At 48.7% G+C, this 25,822-nt stretch overlaps 1 protein-coding gene across 12 annotated transcripts in view; it reads right to left on the reverse strand.

Annotated features, from left to right (window-relative positions):
- The window catches only part of RASGEF1C (RasGEF domain family member 1C), an 80,062-nt gene that overhangs the window by 45,624 nt on the left and 8,616 nt on the right, over positions 1-25,822 (reverse strand). For 4 of the 12 annotated variants that reach the window (XM_072728825.1, XM_072728820.1, XM_072728824.1 and 1 more), the window contains exon 2: positions 15,081-15,170. The exons of 6 other annotated variants lie outside the window; for them this stretch is intronic. The gene's annotated coding sequence lies outside the window, so the exon portion shown is untranslated. Of the gene's footprint in view, positions 1-9,496; positions 9,546-10,237; positions 10,366-15,080; positions 15,171-25,822 lie in introns of those variants that run through there. 2 more of the 12 variants (XM_025988556.2, XM_025988557.2) reach the window with 2 other exon arrangements.

Genomic DNA, 25,822 nt, shown 5'->3' on the forward strand with positions numbered 1-25,822 from the left:
AATCGCATTAGTTCTAAACAGTCTTGTTTTTCCATAATACAATTATGTCTACAATTAATGGTGATTTAATCTCTTCCTTTCTGATGGTTAAATCTTACTTACTTTTCTTGTCACAATATATTAAACAGAACTTTCCAGGACAAACAAAGATAATAATGCTGGTGAAAATAAGCATCTTATATTGTTCTCTCTATCAGGGCCAGGTGTGCTCTGGGGATTGAGCTGAGAGCCTTTCTAGGATGATGTTCCTAGTCTCTCTGCAGGTTTTTGGGAGGACCTGGGGCTATACGGTTCTTGTGTGTGTCCTGAAAACCCCAGGTCTCTTCCTTTCCTCATAAGAAAGAGTGCCTGTCCAGTCCAGCTGGGCCTCCTCAGAGCCCATGCTTCAGCCTTGTTCAGTTTTACTTTTATCTGTGCAGAGCCTGCAGGAGCTCCAAGAAGAAGCCTCAATTACAGGTTTCCTCACAGGGTCCACATCAGACATACTCCCCAGATACCGTGTCTGGAGCTTCAGCCAGACCAGGGCATTATTAAAAGAGCCAAATCTTTGCTTGGGACTGCTTCTGCAGGAACGGGGACAGTTCCTGTTCCTTTAGGGGGTGGGGAGCTGAACTTGAGGCCTTTTCCAAGGATCTTGGATAAAGTGCCTGTGCCACCTGACCTGGACAGTTTCTATGTTCCAGAGGCCTCAGTTCAAGAGAAAACATGTGTCATGCTTTATGCGTCTTTTGTTCTCACATGTCACTTAATCCTTCAAACAACCATATGGGAATGATTGCTGACTTCATAGATGAGAAAACCTGGATCCTAAAAGATAGGATCCCAACCTACATGCTTCCTTACTTCCTGCAACCCCTTCTGCCCACTGGCTAGAACCCTGCTTAGGGTGGGGGTGGGGCTTACTGGGTTCTGGCCAGTGAGAATGCCACATCCCCTCCTCCCACCCCTGACCAGGGACCCAGGTTATCCAATCAGAGTAAATCCTGGGCCTTGTTGGGAGATCACCCTAGAGACATGTTCCCTTGATATGTTTTCCTCTCTACACTTTTACAAAAATTATAAGAGTCTGTAAACACACCTACAATTTAAATAATAAGAATTGTCTATTACTACAACTAGATGAACATCTGTGAATTAATACCCAGGCTAATATAGAAAGCATTACCAGTACCTTAAAAATCTTTCATGCACCTTCCCAAATCAAGCTGACTGCTCAACCCTCAACTCTAGCTGATGACCATCCTTTGTGCCAATCATTCTTTGCTTTTTATTATAGTTTTACCTGGGTTCTATCCCTCAGCAATACACCACCTAGTCTTGAAAATGGGGGCAAGCACACATGAGATATCATGGTTCAATTTCCCCTTCTCTGGGAGTTGACAAGGCCCCTTCTGGGGAAGTTGCGAGCAAGGTCACGAGTGAGTCTTGGGAAACATGCATCTCTTCACAGTTGGCTGCTTAGCAAAACTAAGGTGTGGACCAGGCACTGGACGTGCAGCAGAAATACAGTCAGAGGGAACGGGCTGCCATGCCTCCTGCTCTCAGGGAAAAGCCTAGAACTTCAGTGAGTGACACCCATGCCCTCAGCAGAGCATGAGGGAAGAGACCAGGAGCACATGGTCAGGACAGGCCACGTCCTCATGAGAATCTGGGCCAAGCTGCCCTGGGTGTTCTGTCCTTGGTTTAAGAAGATGGCCTGATAGAAATGGGGGGATCTTAGTGATGACCATCTCTCTGGGGTCACACTGCTGCAGGACAGCTCAGCTCCCTCCACATCTGGTGCAGAGCTGCCCTTGGGGATCCCTCCATCATCTGCCAAGGGATCCCCTCCTCATCTCTTATGTTGGGTCACCTGCTTTCTATACCTTGTCTCCTCATCTTTCTTGGCTTATTCTTTCATTTTGATGGAGCACTTCCTCCAATTGCTTCTTGAAAATTTTTCCTTAGGGAAAAATTTTTGAGACCTTATATTTTTGGAAACGTTTTTACTTTACTGTCATACTTGGTAGTATGATGGAAAGCTCAGTGGGGTATAGAATTCTAAATCAGAAATCATTTTCGTTAAGAATTTTGAAGGTATTGTCTTCTGGCTTCTTTCTGAGCTTTGTAGATATTTTTGGGTCCCAGTAGGGTGATCGGCCATTCTGGCTTTCCCAGGGCCATTCAGCTGGTAGCATTGAAAATCCATATCCTAAGAAACCCCTCAGCCCGAGGCAAACCAAGATGGTTGTTTGTCACAGTCCTAAGTGTCCTGAACTTTCACAATGATGCACCTTGTACAGGTCACTTCCATCCCTTCTGTAGAGCACTTGCCAGTGTCCTCTGCTGGAAACTCAAGCCTTCAGTGCTGGGATATTTAAGCAATTACACTGAAGACTTCCTCTCTTTTCTTTGTTGGGAACTCTTAGTACTCATGTTGGACCTCCTGGACTTGTCCTCCCATCCATGGTAGGCTTTTTTGGATGTGAAAGAGTAAATCCCATCACCTTTTCTTCTTTCTTTTCTTTTCTTTTCTTTCTTTTTTTCTTTCTTTCTTCTTTCTTTCTTTCTTTCTTTCTTTCTTTCTTCTTCTTTCTTTCTTCTTTCTTTCTTTCTTCTTTCTTTCTTTTTTTTTTTTTTAAAGGCCAATTTGACCTGGGCCTGTGTCGCCAGAAGTGGAAAGAATCTTGATGCCAAACAATTGCTCCAGTGACACTCCTGCTTGTGGGGCTAACAGCTGCCCACCTGTGGCCTCATTTATCCCATAGAAGGTGGACAGGGATGTACCAGTAGAACTGTTTGCTAACTTGGAGATAATTCCTGTAGGTTCCCCCTAGTTGCTGGTGAATCCATCCTGCACCCTTCTCAGGTCCCTCCTGCAAGAAGCCATCCTGGGCCTAAGGAGCAGAGAGGGGTCAGTGAGGGCTCCAAGGTCCAGTCAAGGCATCACTTCCCTCCATGAGCAGTTGGCCTCTGGCTCCTCCAGACTAGGCACCCCTTACTTCCCGTGCACCCGGGTATGTTGTTCTATGGACTGAGACATACTTCTCCAGGCTGTGCAAGGGGTGGGTTCCATGCTGGAAAGAAGGTTCTCCATGTTGGTGACACATACTGGCCACCGCTTCACCACCTGGGGTCCCTCCACCTGGCTCTGTGGAGCAGAGCCTCCAGGGAAAGACCCTCAAGCTGCCTTCGCACATTCTCTCATCCTAACACAATTCCAGTGTCATCCCCATCATCCAGGTCAGCCTCGCCTCTGTGAAGAAAAACCTGGCTCCGTATTGCTGATAAGCCATATGCAGTATGCCTGTCACCAATGACACAGGGTTAGGAAAGCTTTTAAAATGCTTTTAGAGCCAGGACACCTGGGTGGCTCAGCGGTTGAGCATCTCCCTTTGGCTCAGTGAATGATCCCAGGGTCCTGGGATCGAGTCCTGCATTGGGCTCCCCGCAGGGAGCCTGCTTCTCCCTCTGCCTGTGTCTCTGCCTCTCTCTCTCTCTGTGTCTCTCATGAATAAATAAATAAAAGCTATTAAAAATACATAAAATGCCTTTAGAGCCGATGGGTAGAAAGTTAATCTCCAATTAGGAGCATAGGGCAGAGAACTGAGAAGACTACCTCCTTCAGCAGGGGCAGCAATAATCCGCCCACAACTTAAGAACCTGCCAGTGAAAACCGGCTGATCCCTAGTGTGGATTCAGGAGCATTTCCCTCAGATGCTCTAAGGCTTTGGCGTGGGTGTGCTGCTCTTGACGCACATACCCACAGCAGAACACAAGGTGGTGTCACCAAGAGGGGGCCCAGAGCACCGAGGTGGGGTGCACGCCTGTATTCAGCCCACTACCCTGGAAAGTCATGGATACTGAGAAGAGGAGAGGCCTCACTTAAGAGAATAACCAGTTTCCCTATGGTGACCACCACCCCACCTGCCCACTGCCCCCATCGCCAGTGGGGCCCCGGGAAGGAAGGAAGGAAGGGTCAGCAGAGAGCAGAGCAGCAGAGAAAAGGGGACTGTCTGGGTCTCTGCATTTCATATGCCTGGGCCAGACACTGTGGACATGGACAGGTCACCTCCACAGCCTTCAAGCTAGAGAAGTGTCTCCCAGGCAGGGAGGGGTGCAGAGGACCCTGGGGCCCGAAATGTGGATCACCTGCATGGCCAGATGGGGCCGTGGGCATCCCCAGTGTGAGGCGCCTCTGACATCTAGTGCCTAATCCTAGCTTCCCACATCTAGCTCCTGGATGCAGCCGGGGTTGCTCAGATGTCCATACAGATCGGGACCTGCACTCCTAGAGCCATAAGGACCGTCCACAGACAACAGCAACCTGGTTTCCTGCTCACCGGCCCTGCCTTTTTTCTGAAAACCAGAATGGTGTTTGCTTGCCACCTGCTCACGGAGACCCCATGCAGAGGCTGAGCATTCACCCCTGAGTCTCTGCAAGTGCCAGGTGACAATCCTGCTGGGCCAGGAGATGGAGATATTTGCACTCCATGCCCAAACACTCTGGGGGCCCCAATCCTGGGCGGCGGACCCAGGGGCCAAAGACCACATACCAGCATGTAGAGCAGATGCAAGAGGGAGTCTCAGATTCTCAGAGCCAGAATGGAATGATCGTCCTGGCTTTGATCCCCTCTGGGCTACCCTGAGCAACAAAGCCAGATGGCCTTTCATTGGTGACATTTTTTTAAAAAAAGATTTTATTTATTTATTCATGAGAGACAGAGAGAGAGAGAGAAAGGCAGAGACATAGGCAGAGGGAGAAGCAGGCTCCCTGTGGGGAGCCTGATGCAGGACTCGATCCCAGGACCCTGAGATCATGCCCTGAGCCGAAGGCAAACGCTCAACCCTGGAGCCACCCAGGTGTCCCTCATGGGTGACATTTGATAAATGATACCCCTGGTCTCATTAAGGAACTTTCTCTACAGGCATGTATTGTCACAAACTGAATTATGTTTATTGCTATTACATGTTGGTGTTTTAAGCTACTTTCATTCCTCTGCCTTCCCACATACATTTCTGAATGACCTTGTCCTATCTATCAAAAAAAAAAAAAAAAACCCTGCTGGGACTTGGGATCAGAACTGCAGTAAATCTGTAGATGAATTTGTGGGAGAATTGATAGTGCTCCAACCCATGAGCCTGGTATGTTTTTGATGTCACTGATTTTTATATTTATCTTCATTATTTACTTCCTTCCACCCGCTTTGGGTCAATTTTGCTTTTTCCCCCCTTAGTTTCTTAAGGTGAAATTTGTAAGTATTGATTTAAGACCTTTCTTCCCTTCTAATGCAATAATTTAATGCTATTGGTTTCTTCTAAGTACTATTTGAGGCACAACCCACAAAATCTCATGTAATGTTTTCATTCTCCTTCAGTTCAAAATATTTTCAAATTTGCCTCGAAACTTTCTTCTCTGTGGACTATTTAGAAATGTGCTGTTTAATGTATAAATGTCTGGAGAGTCTTCTGTTTTTGTTTCTATATTTTGATTATATAGTTTATATGTTACATAAAATAAAACTATATTATTATATTTTTTATTCAATTTGTATTATATATCATTGTGTATATTTCTATGATTTGAGGTAATACACAACTGTAGGATCTTGCTTTCCTGAGCTCTCTTTTTCTAAAATCTCCATGGTATTTTGCAGTTTCCTGGAGCTCCCCTTTTTGGTTGGCCAGCCAGAAGGCAAGGGCTTTAGTCACCCCCCTCTGCTGAGCACTTCCCCATGACTATACCTGTGTCTAGAGGTAGGAGGACAGAGGGATAAAGAAAAGCAGTCGGTTCCTCTTGCCTTCCAGGAGATAAGAGCTCTGCTTGGAGAGGAAGGTGCCCCACATTTGGTGGGAGAGGTAGAGTGGAACCAGCCTGGAACCAGAAGACTGGTGCTTGTATTTTATTTTGCAGTTTTATTCTTTTTAAAAATCAATACTTGTTTTTGTTACATGAATTAAAAAATTTTTTTTAGAGATTTTGTTTGTTTATTTGAGAGAGTGTGGGGGTGGGTGGGCAGAGGGAGAGGGAGAAGCAGGCTCCCCACTGAGCAGGGAGCCTGGGATCATGACCTGCGCTGAAGGCAGATGCTTCATTAACTGAGCCACCCAGGTGCCCCTGCTACCTGACTTTTTACAGTCACTTTCTATTTATGGGAAGTGATGTTGGTGATTTAGGTAAGAACATAAAATTTCATCACAGAATATATTCACTTTAGTAAATGAATTGATTTTACAAAAAACGAAAACAGCAAGATGACGCCAGACCTATGTGCTTGCTTGCTGTGTCCCAGACATGCCATCCACACTGCTGCCTCTGACTCAGGCTTTTCACTGTCTCCTCTGTTTTAGAACACCCTTCCCCTTGTTCCCTGGAGGTCCAGCTGCAGGGTCCCCTCCTGGAAGGGACCTTCAGAACCACAGCAGACAGGGGTGAGGGGTGCTGGGGCCAATGCAGAGAAAGGGTCCTTTGAGCCACTGGGGTTCAGAAGGGGCCACATCCAAGAGCCAGTCAGCTGGAGAAGAGGTGCTGTTGGCAGGTGGATGTGAGCAGCAAAGAAAGGCGCAGGCACCTCCCTGAGCCTCAGTCTCCCCCCACGCCTAAGGGGGCTAACAGGCCTGGGTCAGCTCAGAGCGGCTGGGACTCAGCACCAACATTGAGCATCCCGTTACAGGCCCAGGCCCTTCCCTCAAGTCCTTCTCAAGGCCCGTGAGTCCATTGCCTGGGCTCCGGACTGCCTCTCTGACCTTGTGTCTGATTCTTCCCATACTCTCCATACTCCCCTCTCACTCCTGCCTCAGGGCTCTGTGCTTGCTGTGGTCCCACTGGGAATGCTTATCCTCCAGGCCTTCCTCTGGTGGCCGTCCTGTCCCCCCTCCCCTGGCTGCTCGCCATGCACTCACTGTACCCGAGCCTCATTTGCTGTCCTGTGCCATTTATCTGAGTGTGAAGTTCTCACGTGCCTTTTATCTACTTGCTCATCACCCGTCTTCCCCACATGGCCGTGAGCTCCTTTGGGGCACAGTCTTTTCAGTCCTGCTTGCAGCTGTGCCCCCAGCATCTGGACCAGGGCTCTGTCAATCAGTGCTTGCTGGGTGAACACGGGGACAGGTGGATGGGTGGATGCACGGATAGTTGGCTGAGGGAATGACAGTCACTGGGAGGTCGCTGGCTGCAACAGCCCATGGAGGAGGGTGGAGAGAGTACTTGGCAGTGTCTGGCAACCAGCTGAGGCTGACAGCGGTGACCAGGCTGCTCTGTGGCCTGGCCAGCCAGGCAGCAGCTGCCAGGGAGCAACATGGCCTGTTTTGTGAGGGGAACAAGTGTCTTATTTACACGGAGAATGAATATAAGACTGTGTGAAGAGCACATTTGCCAGTGAGATGTGTGAAGGGAGGACTGGGGATGAAAGCGCTAACTGTTCCTGCGCTGAGAATCTTTCAGCCCCACAGGCCTCCTGCTAGGTCACTCCTCCAGTCCTGACCACCTCATCATGGTGGGACCCCTGCCCTGGGAGGGCTCACCACCCTCCTGTGAGCACTCAGGGTCAGCTGCTCCTAGTTTCCTCTCCCGTTAAATCTTCTGATGGCTCTTATGGCCTCCGCCCTCCTTTGGTGCTTTCCCTCCTCCCCATCCTGCACTGGGACCACCCAGACCTCCCCACTGCCCTGCCCACCCTGCAGGCCACTTGCCCCGTCTGGCTCTGAGTCCCTCTCTGTGTGGCACCTGTTCACCAGGTCACGTTCCTCTCCTGCTCCCGTTGTCCTCAGGGCTGAGTCTCTACCATGTTGGCAGCTGTGTGATCTGTCCCCGGGACTAACCTCAGTGGGTGTGTCTCCCTCCTGTGAGTAGAGCCAGGATGACACCCCCTGTGGCTCCTGCTCAGGTGTGGGCCTGGAGGGAAGGGGCTCTCATAAGCACCGTGAAGCCTCTCCAAATCAAAGCCCTTGAGTCCCAGAAAGTGGAGGACAGCCTGGGTCAGAAGGCTATGGCCCTGGTTCCAGGATGAGGGAACCCCACTATGAGACACTGGCCACGGAGGCCCTCCATTCTAGGCCTGCCCTCCATTCACCTCCTCAGGGAGGAAGCACCCAGTGGAAGGAGCATAGGGGAGAAAAACCATTCACAGCTCAAGTCTTGTGGCTCCTGGACTATAAGAGCCTGGGACTTTCGGGTTCCCCCAGCTGCACCCACAAAGGCAAGGCTCAGGCAGGAGTCATCTGGGGCCTGCAGCCTGGAGCAGGCAGGACAGGGGGCATCTCACATTCAGATGCAGAATGGAGGACAGCGTGGGGCAACCAGGATCACGGTCCTCCCTCCCCATAGCCTGGGGCCAACATCACCCTTTTGGAGGGCAGGAGACCCTGGAGTTGACAAGCATCCTGAGGAACTCAGAACCTGCCTTTTTGGCCAAGGGCCTTGTTTTCAGGAACCCTGGCGGCACTGGGCACACCGACTCTACCGCCCCATCTCCCCGCTGGTCAGCCTGGGCCACAATGGCACGCCCAATTCTGCAGCAAAAACAGCAGGTTCCGTCTTGGAGCATCTGCGGGAGACACCCACGCCTCCCGACAGACACCTCATGGGCACCTTCGGGGAGGAGGAACGGTCGGCAAAAATAAACACTTTTATTTCTCCCTGCAGCTTCTGGGAGTTGCTTCAAAGAATGGTCTGGGGAGGCAAGCCTGTGAGGCTGCGACTGGCTCTGTGGCACCCAGGGGTGGGGGGCAGCATGTGGCCCATGGGGGGTCTGCTCCGCTGTCTGGCTGTGAGATAGCCCCCTCACCTGGCTGGGCCTCAGTTTCCATACCTGTAAAGTGGGCTCATCATACCTCCCCCACCCGGTAGGTAGACATACTTGGGTTGGGAGCAGGGTCAGTGCTGCACCCATATGTTCTGCCCACCCCGCGCCCCACTGCTCCCCAGGGTGGGCCTCGGAGAACCAGGGGAACCACCTTCTCTGCCAGCCATCTTCCTCATCACGCCCCCACAGCTGGGGGGCCGCCCCAGCCTGTCCCCCGCCTCCCCACAGGCAGGATTTGCTCCCAGCGCAGGCTGCCTGGCCTCCATCACCACTCGTATTGTCTTGTCCTCTCTCTGAGCCTGGCCACGTGCACCTGGGGCTGTCCCGGTCAGGGCCCGGGGATCCCAATCCCAGGGTGGCTGAAGAGGCCGGGCCCAGAGCGCAGGGGTGCCCCACATCAGCGCAGAGTGGGGGCTGCACGGAGCTCACTCCCCAGAGCCACTCATTTCCTCCTAACTAGAGAGGTCCATCAAGGGTCTAGAGAATCTTAAAGGACAGAGAAATCATTTCATTTCTGTCCTGAATTTGGAAATTTGGGTGAATGAGTTGAGAACTGCACAACTTTTTGTTCACGGTGCCCAGTGACTGGGACACAGCTGCAAGGTCCAGACACATGGCAGTGGGTGGGGGTACCCAGAGGGTTGGGGAGCCGAGATGCCAGAACAGGTGCTCCCGGCCCTCCTCCCCATGGACAGTGGGAGCCGGGGACCCACCTCGAGCCCGAGTAGGGCCACTTATCCAAAAATAACTCCAAGAAGCAAGAAGCTGCCTTGAAATACTCGTCATTCTTGCTGTAAGAGGGGGCTCTCATGGCTGAACTTTAACAAATTCGTCATCGTCTTTTCTGGGAAGAACAAGGGGAGATGGAGTCATCCGTGTGAGAATAAAACAAAGAAGCATACTGTTTTCCTCTGGCTTCTCTCAGAAACATCCAGCAGACAGAGAAAAGGCCGTTGTCAGAAAGTCAGGGAAGCTGTGTGTATGTGTGTGTGAGCCACCCCCCAGCCTGGTGGCTCCACTCGCAATTGTGAGTTCAGTTCCCTGCCCTGTCCTGGGCCACAGGCCGACATCAGAGCTACGGTGCACAAACACCATTGTGAGTCGGCTTCTCTCAAGACCTGCTGAAAAGCAGTTCTGTCCTTATGTGCAGTTCACAGAAGGGAAGACTGAGGCTCAGAGAGAAGACCTGACCTGTGCTGGGTCACCCAGCTCAAATGGCTCTCAAATTGATCGGCAGACTTTTACCGTCTTCTGCAAATGGGTCCAGGGTAGCCCGAAGCAGGGACGGGCTCTGATTTGGGCGGGTCTCCACATAGGAACACCCCAGGCAGCTCGCGTGGGGAGGGGCCCCGGCTGGATGGTAGGCTACTCAGACCACAGACCCTAGGGGTTACCCCACTGCACGGGGTTAGCCCCAGGGCCCCGGGCAGAACAGGGTCTCCTGGGCCACTGACCTGTAAGATGGTCAAAGAGGTGCTGCCGGGATCCAAGTCTTGCCTAAAGGCCACACAGCCACTTGTGGAGCAGTGCAGAAGCCAGCGAACCCCTGTTTCGGGGGCCAGGACCACTCACCACTGGTCAGCTGTGGGCATTGGACAATTGTCACCACTCTCTGCATCCAGGGGCACTCATAGATGCCCTAGCTCCTGGTCAGTCTGCATACCTCCTGTGCTCAGGCTGGCAAGAACCTTCACCCAGAGAAGTCCCTGACCTGAGAGCTCCCACAGACCTGCTCCACCCTCCCCAGCCCCGGAGCCCCCACAGAGCTTCCTAATGAAGTGGACACTGGTGTGCTGCCCCATGTCGGTGAAGGGGAGGGTACAGATATGAACCGGCCACTACGCTCCAGTGAAAGTCACAGTCCAAACATGGCCAATACATGCGTGCCTAAACATGGACACGTGGGCATCAGAAAGCAGAACGAGCCTCAGTGCACAGGGGACGGCTTGTCTCCCTCCCACCAATTCAACAGAGCCCCCAGCAGGAGCAGTCGTGAAGGGGGGGGTCATCGTGATCACAGTGTGATCACAGCGGCACGGCTGTCACCTGCACTGGCTCGCGCAGTCCTTGCCCACCTGTACCAGGTTGCTCTCTTGCTGTTTCCTGGGAGACAGCAGCGGTGGCTTACCCCCTGCACGAGGGAGCCAGGCTGTGGCACTGCATGACCCGGAACCCAGCTCACCGCACTCCGCGTGTGTGCACGTGGAAGCCCTGAAGGATGCTGGAGGAGGGAGGGCTCCCAGCAGGAGGAGGAGCAGTCCCAGGATTGGGGACACCTGGATGCCAGGTGCTGGCGGGTGATGCAGACAGGGCTCTCCCTGAGCACGCCTGTCCTGGGCAGCCCCTTGGGTCGCTTGAAGAGCCCGTCCTCAGGCTCAGGGCCTTTGGGACATGAAACCATTTCAGCGTCTGTCGGTTGCGGCATTCCAGGGTCACTTCTGGGGTATGTCTAGGCCCTATGTAGCTATTCGGCTAATCACATTCCTCATATCAATTCACGTTTTAATATTAGCATTGTTCTTACCAACACTATCTATGACCTCATGGGTCTAATGCACTGGGTATATGCTTTTTAAAATGTGTTAAAATAAACACATCAATATGTAATAACTCAACAGTGAACGAACACATTGTTGCACACTGCTGGCTGCCAAGGACACATGGCTGTCACATAGCGTAGATTTCTGGATCTCCTACCTGGGGTCTCTTAGGCAAACCAAGCTGGTTCCTCGACGTGCCTGGGCCTCAGTGGGTCACACCCTCAGGCAGCAGGTGGCTCTGGAGGCAGAGGCCATGGCTGCCCTCCCAGCCCCCATCCTGCAGCCCTCCCCACTTCCCGAGCACTCCTGCAGATGGAGGCTAGGGAGGGTGCTGGATGATCCAGCCACACTGAATGCCTGCTTCAGTCTTGCAAACACATCCTGAGGAGCATCAGGCCTGTCATCAGGACGACTCTGGGTTCTGCCACCGGCTGCAGGCCGAGACAGCTGTCATGTGTCATACCTCCAGCCCTGTCAGGCTGCACTGGGCAGGAGGCAGGGATAGGGAGCCTGGCCTAAGGGCCACAGAGCGACTGGGGCTACTTCCAAAAACACCCACCCTGTGGAAACGATGTTTTTGGGGCCAGTGGCCTATCAGGTGCCTGGCTCAGCAGCCCCAGTGCTTTCCCCCTTGGGGAAAAGAGGCTGGCTGCCTCCCACCCAGCACAGGGGCTGGCGTGCTGTTGTCCCTAATTACTCAAGCTGATTTCACTGAAGGCTCACGCTCTGCTCACCTAGCAGCTTCCCCAAGAGAGTAAGCTTCTAACTGGCTCCATTTTTAGCCTCGTCTTTGCTCCAGCAGCCCCAGTGAGGGCCCTCAGGTGAGTCTGTGCACCATCCCCTGGCCACGCTGCAGCAGGTGGACCGCGTGAGGTCGGGGTGTGGCAGGCGCTGGCAGGCCAGGGGGAGACTGGGTTTGCCTCTGGGCTCCATGCCAAGACTTGGTCCTGCAGCAGCTGCCCAGGGTCAGGGTCACTGCAGCTTCTTCCTGCCCAGCATCTGTCCCTCCTTCTTCTGTCTACAAAACCCATTGTGTCCTCCCTCTCCAGCCTGGGATAGAAGGGCATATGGCCCTGGTAGCCTACCCAGGGCAGGAACTGCCTTGGCTGACAACGGTTTGAGATGGGTGTGGGATCCAGGCCTGGGCACCCAGTACATTTCATCCCCCCAGCCTTTGAAATAGACTCATGGTAGGCATAGTACCGAGACTCAGTTCTTGGAACATTTACTAACATTCATTATTGCACTGTGTCTTTCTGCTCAGGTCAAGGAAAGCCTAGGAAATAAGTGTGAAGCTGCTGGGACCTCCTCGTACCCACCCTTGAGCCCACATGGAGAAAGCAGAGCCAAGAGGCAGAGAGATGGACACTGGGTCCTAGATCTAGCTATGCCTGGCTTTTTATTTACAGACACAAACACATTTTCTCTTTGAGCTTAAGTCTGATTAAATTGAGATTCTACACATGCCATACAGAGTCATAACACCCCAGACTCTTGATGTGGGTAGAATATGCCCACATGGAATACACCATCCCTAGCAGGCAGTAGCTATGCTGCATAGGCAACAGGCTTTGGAACCAGAGGGTGATTGTGGGCTTGGTCCTTGTTGGCTGGGACACTTGGAGGATGTCACTTGCCCTCTCACATTCTTGCCTGTAGAACGGGCCTAATGACCCCAGCTCCCAGGCTGATGTGCAGAGGTGACATCTGGTTAAACTCAGTAACAGGAAGAATCAGCCTTGGAAAGGACATTCTGGGAGTGTGTGTAGGGGCTCAGCTAGCACCCAGGCCCAGAGAAAGGAGCAAGCCAAGGGGATCAAGGCTGCTGTGGCTTCAGTAGGGTGACAAGGAATCTCGTTGTGGGGCACAGGATGGGGAGAAGACAGGGCCTGGGCTGTGGAAGAGATGGATTTGGTCATGTGCTGCAGGATGATCCCTGGAGGATCTCTGACTGTTGTGACAAGAGTGGGTGGAGGGAGAGCCAGGGGAGTGAAACAGGCAGGAGTCAGGGGATAGAGAGAAGTGGCTGCATTCTGGCCAGATCGGGAAGGTGACACCCACAGGCTATGTTGATGTTTGGATGGCAGAGGCATCACTGATGGGCAGGGTCCTCAGCTACTCAGGTAGCACTTGACCACCTGGCTGACATAATGAGGATGAGGGAGATTTCGGGGAGGAGAGACTGGGGAGGGGGGTGCAGCAGGAGAATGCTTGGGGAAGGGAAGGGGTCTTGGAGGCCCAGAGCGGGGGCAGTGCAGGAAAGAAGGACTGACCAGGGGGCCCAGGGTACAGAGATGTGCAGGGGAGCATGAGGCAGTGACCCCATGGGTGATGCCTGAGGCTCTGAGGACCCTCCCAAGAACAGCTAGTGGATGGCATGAAGGCAGAAGCCAGCCTAGATCAGCACCTTTGACCTCAGACCCAGCAATTACTTGGGACCCAATCCAGTGCGGGTATAACCATCAGTAGTACCGCCTTGGGCTGAAAATGAGCGCCCAGAAACAGAACACTGGTTAACAAAGTGTGGGCCTGCTCTTCAAGGGACTATACCACCTGGCTGTCAGAGGAGCACAGGAGATTCTGAGAAGAATGTCTTCCAGCTACCACAGTGAGAAAAGCCAGTGATAACTCAGGCTCTGCTTAGTATGAAATGGATCTCTGCAGAAGAAAATTCTACCTCCATGCACCCAGAGAAGCCCTAGTATGTTTAGTGACAAGAAGGATTATTTCATCACATAATGGGATGGTAAGTGGTTTTAGTTTCTGCTTTACCCCTTTCTGTTTTTTTTTTTTTCCTTTAAAAGGAAAAGAGAGCAAACAGGTGATGGGTGTAGAGTGCGGGGTACCGCAGGTGGGCAGGAGTGCTGGTCACCCTGCAGGCTGTCAGGAGCAGGGGGCCTCTTGTGGGAGCTGCACCTGTCTGCTGCTTCAGGGAAAACCAGCCAATTCCACTAAAAGGCCTCTCTCTCCAGCCACTTAAGAGTCTGTGGTGGTAATAACATGCAGAAGCAGGGAGGGCGCATTTGTGTTTAACAAAGGCAGGGATGATGGATTCCAAGTCATTTGTCAAAGCAGAGGCTGGTGTGCAGGGTGGCCTGGCTGCTGCCTTCAGACACACAACAGCTGCAAGGCCACCTCTTTGCTAAAACCAGAGCTGCCACCACCACTCTTTGACATGAGTCCCATGAGCCAAAGTAGTCGGAAGACAAATGGCCATTTAGGGCCATTTGTGGACATGTGCAAGCACTTTACAGTTTTAACAGATATCATCACTCCTGGGTCCTAGGTCCCTGCCCCCAGGCTTGGAGAGCCGAGCCCCAGCCCCATGGTGGCCCCACGTTGGCCACCAGTGAACAGCCAAGTCCACTTGCACAAGCAGGGCCCCGGGGGCCCTCAGCTTCTCTTTCAGCCTTAGTGAGTTGCTTATTTCTTCTTCTTCTTCTTCTTTTTTTTTTAAGATTTATTTGCTTGAGAGAGAGAGCGCGTGCATAAGCAGGGGAGGGGCAGAGAGAGAAGGAAAGAGAATCCTCAGACTCCCCACTGAGCGCATGGAGCCCGACACGGTGCCTGATCCCAGGACCCTGAGATCATGACCTGAGCTCATATCAAGAGTTGGACACCTAACCAACTGAGCCACCCAGACACCCCTGTTTCGTATGTTTTTTTTCCTAAGTTTTTATTGAAGTATAGCATCTGTCCTGAAATGCACACAGATTTGAGATGTGCAGCCAGGTGAGCGCTCCCAGAGCAAACATACCTGTGTAACCAGAACCCACGTCAAGAACACACTTTCAGCTCCCCAGAAGTCCAGCCTGAGCCTCTCGATTTCACTAACCCTTCATTTCATCTGGAAAGAAACAAACATGAAGAGGGATTCCCACATGGGGAGACCATTGCAGTTCAAAACACCCAAACCCCAAGACACGCCGAGCCCAGAGGGACGCTTGGAGTAAACTAGGGAGAGAGAATATGAGATGGGCCTCGCGTGCCTGGCCCCATGTGGCTGAGGTGGGCTGAACACAGTGCTCAGCCCCACCCAGGTCTACACAAAGGATCAGGAACATGCTAACCACGTGGGTAAATAGAGAGACTATTTTCAGGACACATGGGTGGCTCAGGAGTTGGGCATCTGTCTTTGGCTCAGGTCATGATCCTGGAGTCCTGGGATCGAGTCCCAAATCCGGCTCCCTGCAGGGAGCCACTTTCTTCCTCTGCCTATGTCTCTGTCTCTCTGTGTGCCTCTCATGAATAAATAAAATCTTTAAAAAAATTTTAAAGGAAAGACTTTTGCTTTTCACTGACATATCTTTAAATATAATTGACCATTAAAAGCAAAAATCATGTAGTACAGCATTTGTAAATATGTGGGCAGCCTTGTATGGCAACCATACAGCATAATTACAAGTTGAATTATGTCCCCCTCTCTCTGACCCTTTTCTCCCTACCTCCACCAAATACATTGAATTCCGAAGCCCCAGTATTTCAAACTGCGACGTTATTTGGAAATAGGCTCTCTACAGATGTCATCAGTGAAGATGAGGTGATTCTAGAGTAGGATGGGCCTCTACTCCAATGTGACTGGTGTTCTTATGAGAAGATGGCCATTTGAAGACCCAGACACTCTAGAACGACATCATGTGACACTGAAAGTCCAGATAGGACCCCAAGCCAGGGAACGTCAAAGATTCTGGTAAAGAAAATCAGGAGGAGGTTTCAGATGAAGCATGGCCCTCTGGTACCTCGGCTTGGGACTTCTATGCTGTGAGAAAAGAAATTCCCATTGTTTTAAGCCATCCCAGTTTGTGGTATGCTTTTACACAGTCCTAGGAAATGAGTGGGAGTGCAGAGGTCAAGAGGGAGAATGGAAGTGTGCTGGCACCAGGTTGTCACACTACCTGGGAAGTCGCATAAATATCACTTGATAGTAGATTGTGGTACGCTAAAAATGTGGGGGCAAGAATTCTAAGATACACATCCCTCCCCCAGCCTCCCACCCTTGGTATAATGCCCTTTTGAGTGTGATAGATTGCAATCCAGTGATTAGCTTCTGTTACATGGCAGAGGTAAAGGGAGTTATGCAAATTTAATCAGAGCTTTTAATCAGTTGACTTTGAACAAATCTAGATTATCCTTGGTGAGCCTGACCTAATCAGGCAAGCTCTTTTAAAAGAAGGTGAAGAGGTCAGAGACTCACTTCAGAGGCTCTCCTGGGGTCCCTGAAGAAGTAAGCTGCTATGAGATCTATAGCTGCAGGGAAATTACTTCCATCACCATCTACATGAGCTTAAAAGGGGACCCCTCTGATGAGACCCCAGCTTCAGACTTGTGAGACTCTGAGGAGAGAACCCAACTAAGCTGTCCTTGGAACCTGATTCACGGAAACACTAAAATAATAAATATTTATTGTCTTCGGCTGCCAAGATTGTTTTAATGTTTTAAGCAGCAGCAGAAAAGTGATACGATATATTTTATAGTACCTAAATCAAGTACTAAACTAATACAACAAAGGAATATAGCTAGTAAGTCAACAAAGGAGGTGAAAAAAGAAGTCAGAAAAAAAGGGACACCTGGGTGGCTCAGCGGTTGGGTGGCTGCCTTTGGCTCAGGTCGTGATCCTGGGATCTGGGATGGAGTCCTGCATCGGGCTCCTATGAAGAGCCTGCTTCTCCCTCTGCCTATGTCTCTGCCTCTCCCTCTCTCTCTCTCTCTCTCTCTCTCTGTATGGCCCTCATGAATAAATAAATAAATCTTTAAAAAGAAAAGAAAGAAAAAGAAGATATAAGAAACAAAACATATGAAACAAAAAATATGGGATGCCTTTGATGGCTCCATTGGTTGGGTGTCCAACTCTTGGTTTTGGTTCAGGTCATGATTTTGGGGTTGTGGGATTGAGCTACGAATTTCATTAGGTGTCATCAGTGGCATGGTGCTTATACAGATACAGGCTGTCAATGTCAGAGTCCCAGCCAGGATACGACCAGGTGGGAGCACAGACACAGGAAGGTGAGCCAAGATCTGATGGCTGGGAGACAGGGACATGGTGGCAGATCATATTTGCCCTATTCTTTATATTATTATTATTATTATTATTATTATTATTATTATTATTATTACTACTACTACTACTACTACTTAAGTAGGCTGCCTTCAAGCATTCAGTATGGAGCCTAACAGCAGGCTTGAGCTCATGACCCTGAGATCATGACCTGAGCTGAAATCAAGAGCCACCTAGGCACCCCTGACCTACTCTCTACATGTTTACATTTTTAAAAGTTTCCATAAGAAATCGTTTAAAAAAGAAAAAAGAGGAAGGTCTGTGGTTTTCTCCCTGAAGGTCCCATGGCCCGGGGCTGTGGTGTGACCTTGGGATGCGCTTCCGGACTGAGCCAGGGATGAAGGTAGCAGCAGGAAGGGATGCAGGCTTCCTCATTAAGGTGAGTGGCAACACTGATGATCAGTGCATTACATGCGATGTGCACCTGTCAATGGCTCTGCTCCTGGAATCGGTTACAGCACAATAACCCACTTTGTTCCCCCTCCTTACGCTCACTGTTTGCAAAATTTAAGGACATTTTCTCTGGCAAACATTTCAAAACTGCAACATGCAGACACTTAAGGCCCTTTTCATCATCCAAAGTGCTAATACAATTTGGCTGCGTTCATGCAGAAACATCTGTTTTCAATCCATAGGCCGCTGGGGACCTGCACTTCATGCCCGGGTGCAGCTGTCACATACTCTGTCATCTCTTGCACAATCCCTCTTGCACACATACACACAAACCACCATGTGGACAATGTTTTATCCTGAAGCAGCCCGGGTGTCAGAGCTGCTGAGCTGTGATTGCCCCTGGTATGGTCAGGACATGGCATCCCTGGGGGACCAATGGGGGGTCACCATTAAGTCTCAAAGGACTGAGGAGTTCAACCATTTTCCTGTTGATGTATCACAAGTAGATCTCGCCTCCCAACAGGGGTGTCAATGCATGGTTAGCCTTCTCCGAGGATTAGAGGCAACCTCTCCCCCAAGTCGCCTGCCCAGGGTGGGTCTGGGCATGTAATCTAGCCCAGAGCCCCAGCTCCTTCCTCCTGGCCCCTCTCTCTGCTCCTCTTGCATTTGTGTCTGCTGAGGGCTGACAAGGGAACTAGGGGCTGGCTAGTTAAGAGGGTAAGAGGGCCTGGAGCCCTCCTGCACACTGTATACCCCATGGTGCACTTCCAGCCTGTGGGCATTGTGGCAGCAACAGTGGTCCACCGTCTCTCCTTGAGCTGCTCAAGTCAAGATGCAGAGAGCAGGCACTGACCTGCTGGGGTGTCTGATCGTGGGTGGAGGGGGGTGCCTGTACCCATAAATCCTTCCTCTCCTACCTGACCTCCTGATTGACCACCCAGAGCAGCTGGGTCATGGGATCCCTCAGGGAGCCTCCCTAGAGTTGACCCCAACTGCATCCCTGTCTCACCCAGGTGTGAGTTCAGGGACACCGTAGGCCCCACACCAGGGTCTGCTGGTGACCCGTAATTTGATTGATTTAGTGGTCTTCCAAGAGGAAAGTGTGTGTCACCAGAGTGCAGACCAACATGAGGAGTATGGGAATCTCAAATAAATTCATTAAAAATATTTTATCTAATGCATATAATTCAATGGCAAACCCCCCAAACAATCCAATTAAATGGATTAATTATAATTAATTAATGGTTAATAATTATACTTCATTGAAAAAGTGGGTTGAGGGCAGCCCTGGTGGCTTAGAGATTTAGTGCCACCTTCGGCCCGGGGTTGTGATCCTGGAGACCTAGGATCAAGTCCTGCGTTGGGCTCCCTGTATGGAGCCTGCTTCTCCCTCTGCCTGTCTCTCTCTCTCTCTCTCTCTCTCTCTCTCTCTCTGTGTCGCATGAATAAATAAATAAAATCTTAAAAAAAAGTGCGTTGAGGATCTGAATAGATATTTTTTACAAAAAAGATATACAGATGGCCAAGAGGCACATGAAAAGATGTCAATGTCACCCATCATCAGGGAAATGCAAATCAAAACCACAATGAGATAGCACTTCACACCAGTAAAAATGACTAGGATCAAAAAGACAAGAAATGACAAGTGTTGGTGAGGATGTGGAAAAAAGGGAACATTTGTCGCAGTTGGTAGAATGTCAATTGGTGCAACCAATATGGAAGGGAGGATGGAGGTTCCTCAAAAAACTAAAAATTGAACTATCATATGATCTGGCAATTCCACTTCTGGGTATTTATCCAAAGGAAACAAAAACACTAACTTGAAAATACCCCCATGTTCATTGTATCATTATTTACAATAGCCAAGATATGGAAACAACCTAACTGTCCACTGATGGACAAATGGGTAAAGAAAATGTGTTATATCACAGCTAAGATCATCCTGAATGGTGAAAACCTGAGAGCTTTTCCCCAAGGTTAGGAACAAGACAGGGACATCCACTCACACCACTGTTAGTTAACATAGTACTGGAAGTCCTAGCCACGGCGACCAGAGAAGAGAAAGAAATAGAAGGCATCAAAATTAGTAAGGAAGAAGTGAAACTTCCACTATTTGCAGATAACATGATACTGTATACAGAGAACCTGAAAGACTCCACCAAAAAACTACCAGAACTGATAAATGAATTCAGTAAGGTCGAAGGATAAAATCAACGTATAGAAATCCACTGCATTTCTATACACTAATAATGAAATAGCAGGAAGAAAAATTAAGAAAACGATCTCATTCACAACTGCACCAGGAATAAACTTAACCAAAGATGTGAAAAACCAGCACTGAAAAATATAAAACAGTGTTGAAAGAAATTGAAGACAACAAAAGAAATGCAAAGACATTCCATGTTCATTGATTGGAAGAGCAAATGTTAAAATGTCTCTACCCAAAGCAATCTACACATTTAATGCAATCTCTCTCTCTCTCTCTTTTTTTTAAGATTTTATTTATTCATAGACACACACACATACAGAGAGAGAGAGAGAGAGAGAGAGAGAGAGAGGCAGAGACACAGGCAGAGGGAGAAGCAGGCTCCATGTGGGGAGCCCAATGTTGGACTCGATCCTGGGTCTCCAGGATCACACCCCAGGCTGCAGGTGGCACCAAACCGCTGCGCCACCGGGGCTGCCCTTTAATGCAATCTCTAACAAAATACCAACAGCATTTTTCACAGAACTAGAACAAATGATCCTAAAATTTGTATGGAACCATAAAAGATTCTAAATACCAAAGCTATCTTGAAAAAGAAAAACCAAATGGGAAGTATCACAATCCCAGACTTCAAGTAATAGACAAAGGTGTAGTAATCAAGACAGTATGGTACTGGCACAAAAATAGACACACAGATTAAGGAAACAGAATAGAAAGCCCAGAAATAACCCCATAATTGTATGGTTAGTTAACCTTTGATGAAGGAAGAAAGAGTATTCAAAGGGAAAAAGACAGTCTTTTTAACAAATGGTGCTGGGAAAACTGGACATGCAAAAGAATGGAATTGGACCACTTTCTTACTATACAGAAAAATAAACCCCAAATGGATTACGGACCTAAGTGTGAGACCTGAAATCATAAAAATCCTAGAAGACTGCATAGGCAGTAATCTTTCTGACATCAGCAGTAGCAATTTCTTACTAGACATGTCTCCAGAGGCAAGGGAAACAAAAGCAAAATAACCTATTGGGATTACATAAAAATAAAAGGCTTCTAAACAGCAAAGAAAAAAAATAATCAAAACTAAAAGGCAACCTACTGACTAGGCGAAGATATTTGCAAATGACACATCTGATAAAGGGTGAGTGTTCAAAATATATGAAGAACTGATACAAGTCAGCACCAAAAGAGCAATCTAATTAAAAATGGGCAGAAGGGGGATCCCTGGCTGGCTCAGGAGTTTAGTGCCTGTCTTTGGCCCAGGGTGGGATCCTAGAGCCCCGGGATCAAGTCCCACATCGGGCTCCCAGCATAGAGCCTGTCTCTCCGTCTGCCTGTGTCTCTGCCTCTCTCTCTCTCTATGTCTATCATAAATAAATAAAATATTTTTAAAAATGGGCAGAAGACATGAATAGGCATTTCTCTAAAAAAAGACATCCAGATGACCAACAGACACATGAAAAGATGCCCAGTATTACTCATCATCTGAGAAATGCAAATCACAATGAGATATTACCTCACACTTGTCAGAATGGTAAAATCAAAAAGACTAAGAACCAACAAGTGTTTGTGAAGATGCGGAGAAAGAGGAACCTTCATGCATTGTTGGTGGGAATGCAAACTGGTGCAGCCGCTGTGAAAGACAGTATCTTCAAAGACAGCATTCCTCGAAAAACTAAAAACAGAAGTACCCTATGATCCAGTAATCACACTACTGGGTATTTACCCAAAGAATACAAAAATGCTGATTTGAAAGGATATATGCACCCCTGTTTATAGCAGTATTATTTACAATAGCCAAATTATGGAAGTCGCCCAAGCATCCACAGATGAATAGATAGAGAGGATGTGATCTATACACAGTCACACACACACACACACACACACACACACACACATACACACACCGTGGAGTATTATTCATCCCTAAACATAATGAAATCTTGTCATCTGCAACAACATGGATGAATCTAGAGAGTATGATGCTAAGTGAAATAAGCCAATGAAAGAAAGACAAATACCATATGATTTCACTCATATGTCGAATTTAAGAAACAAAACAAAGGAAAAATAAGGGACAAACCAAGAAACAAACTGCTAACTATAGAGAGCACACTGATGGTCACTCGAGGGGAGGTGGGTAGGAGGATGGAAGAAACAGGTGATGGAGATAAAGGAGGGCACCGTGTGATGAGCACTGAGTGACGTAAAGAACTGAGCACTGAGTGATGTAAAGAACTGTTGAACCACTATATTGTACCCTGGACACTAAAATAACACTGTATGTTAACTACACTGGAATCAAAACTTAAAGAAAATGTGGTCTCTCTCTCTCTCTCTCACACACACACACACACACACACACACACACACACAGGAATATTATGCAACCACAAAAAGAGAAAGAAACCTTGCTCTTTGCAATGATGTGGATGGACTTTAAGGGCATAATGCTAAGTGAAATAAGTCAGGCAGAGAAAGACAAATACCATACGATCTCTCTTATATGTGGAATCTGAGAAAACCAAACTCATAGATATAGAGCACAAGTAGGTGATTGCCAGAGGGGAGGTCAGGGGTGGGTAAAATGGGGGAAGGAGGTCAAAAGGTATAGACTTCCAATTATAAAGCAAGTAAGTCCTGGGGTGTAGTCTATAGCATGGTGACTACAGTCAACATTGCTGTATTATATATTTGGAAGTTATTAAGAGAGTTGATCTTAACAGAAAGAAATTTCTCAGAAGTATGTATCCCTAAGCAATATATTATATAACGTGCTTGCTTCTCAGTTTTATAAACATGGTGTCATTTTGTCTATAGCGCCCTGTGACTTTTTTTTTTTTCTGCTGGACATGGTATTTCTGAGATGACGTCCATCAATATTTCTACCAGTCTGCTCTGTGACTTTTTCCATTTTCCTGAAACAAGAGCTGGGTGTGTTCCACTTGTTGCTCCCAAGGGCAGGGCTCAGGGAGCACATGCACACACGCACACACAATTCTCTGGACGTACCAATTTCCACTACCACAGGTAGATTAGAGCAGTTTCTATTGATCTGCCTTGTCTCCAGCATTCTTACTACCACACATAACTAACTTTTTAATTGAATGAGCAGGCAGTGGTGCTGCTTCCTTAAATATTTGATAGAATGCACTGGGCCAATCACCTGGGCCTGATTTCTTTCTGGGAGGGTTTCTAATTATAAATCAAATTCCTTTAACAGAAGAATCCTATTCAGATTTTCTATGACTCCTTGTATCAAGTTTGGGAAGCTATGTCTTTCAAGGCATTTGTCCCTTTCATCAAATGTACTGGTATGAAGTTCTTCATAAAAAGCAAAAATGAATGATTGGGACTTAATCAAGATAAGAAGCTTCTGCACAGCAAAAGAAACAGTCAACAAAACTAAAAGACAACCTACAGAATGGGAGAAGATATTTGCAAATGACCTATCAGATAAAGGGCTAGTTTCCAAATCTATAAAGAACCTATGAAACTCAACAGCAAAGAAACAAACAATCCAATCGTGAAATGGGCAAAAGACATGAAGAGAAATCTCACAGAGGAAGACATAGACATGGCCAACATGCACATGAGACAATGCTCTGCATCACTGGCCATCAGGGAAATACAAATCAAAACCACAATGAGATACCACCTCACACCAGTGAGAATGGGGAGAATTAACAAGGCAGGAAACCACAAATGTTGGAGAGGATGCGGAGAAAGGGGAACCCTCTTACACTGTTGGTGGGAATGTGACCTGGTGCAGCCACTCTGGAAAACCGTGTGGAGGTTCCTCAAAGAGTTAAAAATAGACCTGCCCGGGATCCCTGGGTGGCGCAGCAGTTTGGCGCCTGCCTTTGGCCCAGGGCGCGATCCTGGAGACCCGGGATCGAATCCCACATCGGGCTCCCGGTGCATGGAGCCTGCTTCTCCCTCTGCCTGTGTCTCTGCCTCTCTCTCTCTCTGTGACTATCATAAAAAAAAAAAAAAAAAAAAAAAAATAGACCTGCCCTACGACCCAGCAATTGCACTGCTGGGGATTTACCCCAAAGATACAGATGCAATGAAACGCCGGGACACCTGCACCCCGATGTTCTAGCAGCAATGTCCACAATAGCCAAACTGTGGAAGGAGCCTCGGTGTCCATCGAAAGATGAATGGATAAAGAAGATGTGGTCTAGGTATACAATGGAATATTCCTCAGCCATTAGAAACGACAAATACCCACCACTTGCTTCAACGTGGATGGAACTGGAGGGTATTATGCTGAGTGAAATAAGTCCATCGGAGAAGGACAAACACTATATGGTCTCATTCATTTGGGGAATATAAAAATTAGTGAAAGGGAATAAAGGGAAAGGAGAGAAAATGAGTGAAAATATCAGTGAGGGTGACAAAACATGAGACACCTAACTCTGGGAAATGAACTAGGGGGGGGTGGAAGGGGAGGAGGGCGGGGGGTGGGGGTGACTGGGTGACGGGTACTGAGGGGGGCACTTGATGGGATGAGCACTGGTGTTATGCTATATGTTGGCAAATTGAACTCTAATTTAAAAAAAAGGAAAAAAATCCCTTGTGATCCCTTTCATGTCTGCAGGGTTTTGGTAACTTGTCTTTTCTCCTAGTCACTCCTGAATCTGTCAGTTTTATCAATTCTTTCAAAAGGGTTTTTTTTTTCCTCTTGTTTTCTGTTTTATTCACTTTCCTATCTCATGAGATAATTTTAAAAAAATATATTTTATTTATTTATTCATGAGAGACACAGAGAGAGAGGCAGAGACACAGGCAAAGGGAGGAAGAAGCAGACTCCCTGCAGGGAGCCCATGCGGTACTCGATCCCAGGACCCCAGGATCACAACCTGGGCCAAAGACAGATGCTTAACCACTGAGCCCCCCAGGGGCCCGTGAGATAATGTTTATAAACAACTTGGCACACCCTGTCTGAGAGATAGTAAGCCCTCAGACAGGCACCTCCTGTTGCTTAGCACATGTCTGTCCAGTGGTCTCCAGGTGGATGGAGAGACAAGTGGCTGAGCAGAGAGCAGAGAACCCTGAAATCCAGAAGCACCAGGCAGGTCACTCCACCTATAGGCAGCCCTGACTGTAAACATCTCAGACCATAAATAGCATAGACTGAGATCCTAGGCCCACATAGGCTGGGTGATGCTGTGAGGTCCCCTCACATCCCTGAGCTTCTGTTTTCTCATCTGCAAAGCAGATGGAAGTTGCTGGGAAGAGTACCTGAGGCCACATGGTCCCAGTCGCTGGCCCAATGCAGGTGCTTCAACCTGTTTCTTTTGAATGTTCTTTGGATTGAAAAACAAAGGAACCATTTGCTGACCAAATAAATCAAGTAAATATTTACTCTGCAGGGTCAGTATTTCTCTGATTTCAAGAGGCCATGCTCCTTCCTGCCCTTGGTGAGACCTGGTACATGTAAAGCAGGAATTCCCCAATTAGGATGATCCCTGAAGCAGGATGGAAAGGCCTTAAATGGGTAATACTGGAGCTTGGAGCAGCCTGGGTGGCTCAGTGGTTTAGCACTGCCTTCAGCCCAGGGCCTGATCCTGGAAACCAGGGATCGAGTCCCACGTCAGTCTCCCTGCATGGAGTCTGTTTCTCCCTCTGCCTGTGTCTCTACCTCTCAATCTCTCTCTCTCTCTCTCTCTCTCATGAATAAATAAATAAAATCTTAAAAAAAAAATACTGGAGTTTGTGTTAGCTTGTTTCGAAAATAATATAACCGAGGCAGCCTCTACCTCCAGTCCTGGGCCTTTCATAGATGAATCTGGACAACTCTTCTTGGCTGAGTTTATGCACCTTGATAGTTTGGGGCATC

Source organism: Vulpes vulpes, chromosome 12, assembly GCF_048418805.1.
Source record: "Vulpes vulpes isolate BD-2025 chromosome 12, VulVul3, whole genome shotgun sequence".
In the NCBI taxonomy this organism is placed as follows: domain Eukaryota; kingdom Metazoa; phylum Chordata; class Mammalia; order Carnivora; family Canidae; genus Vulpes; species Vulpes vulpes.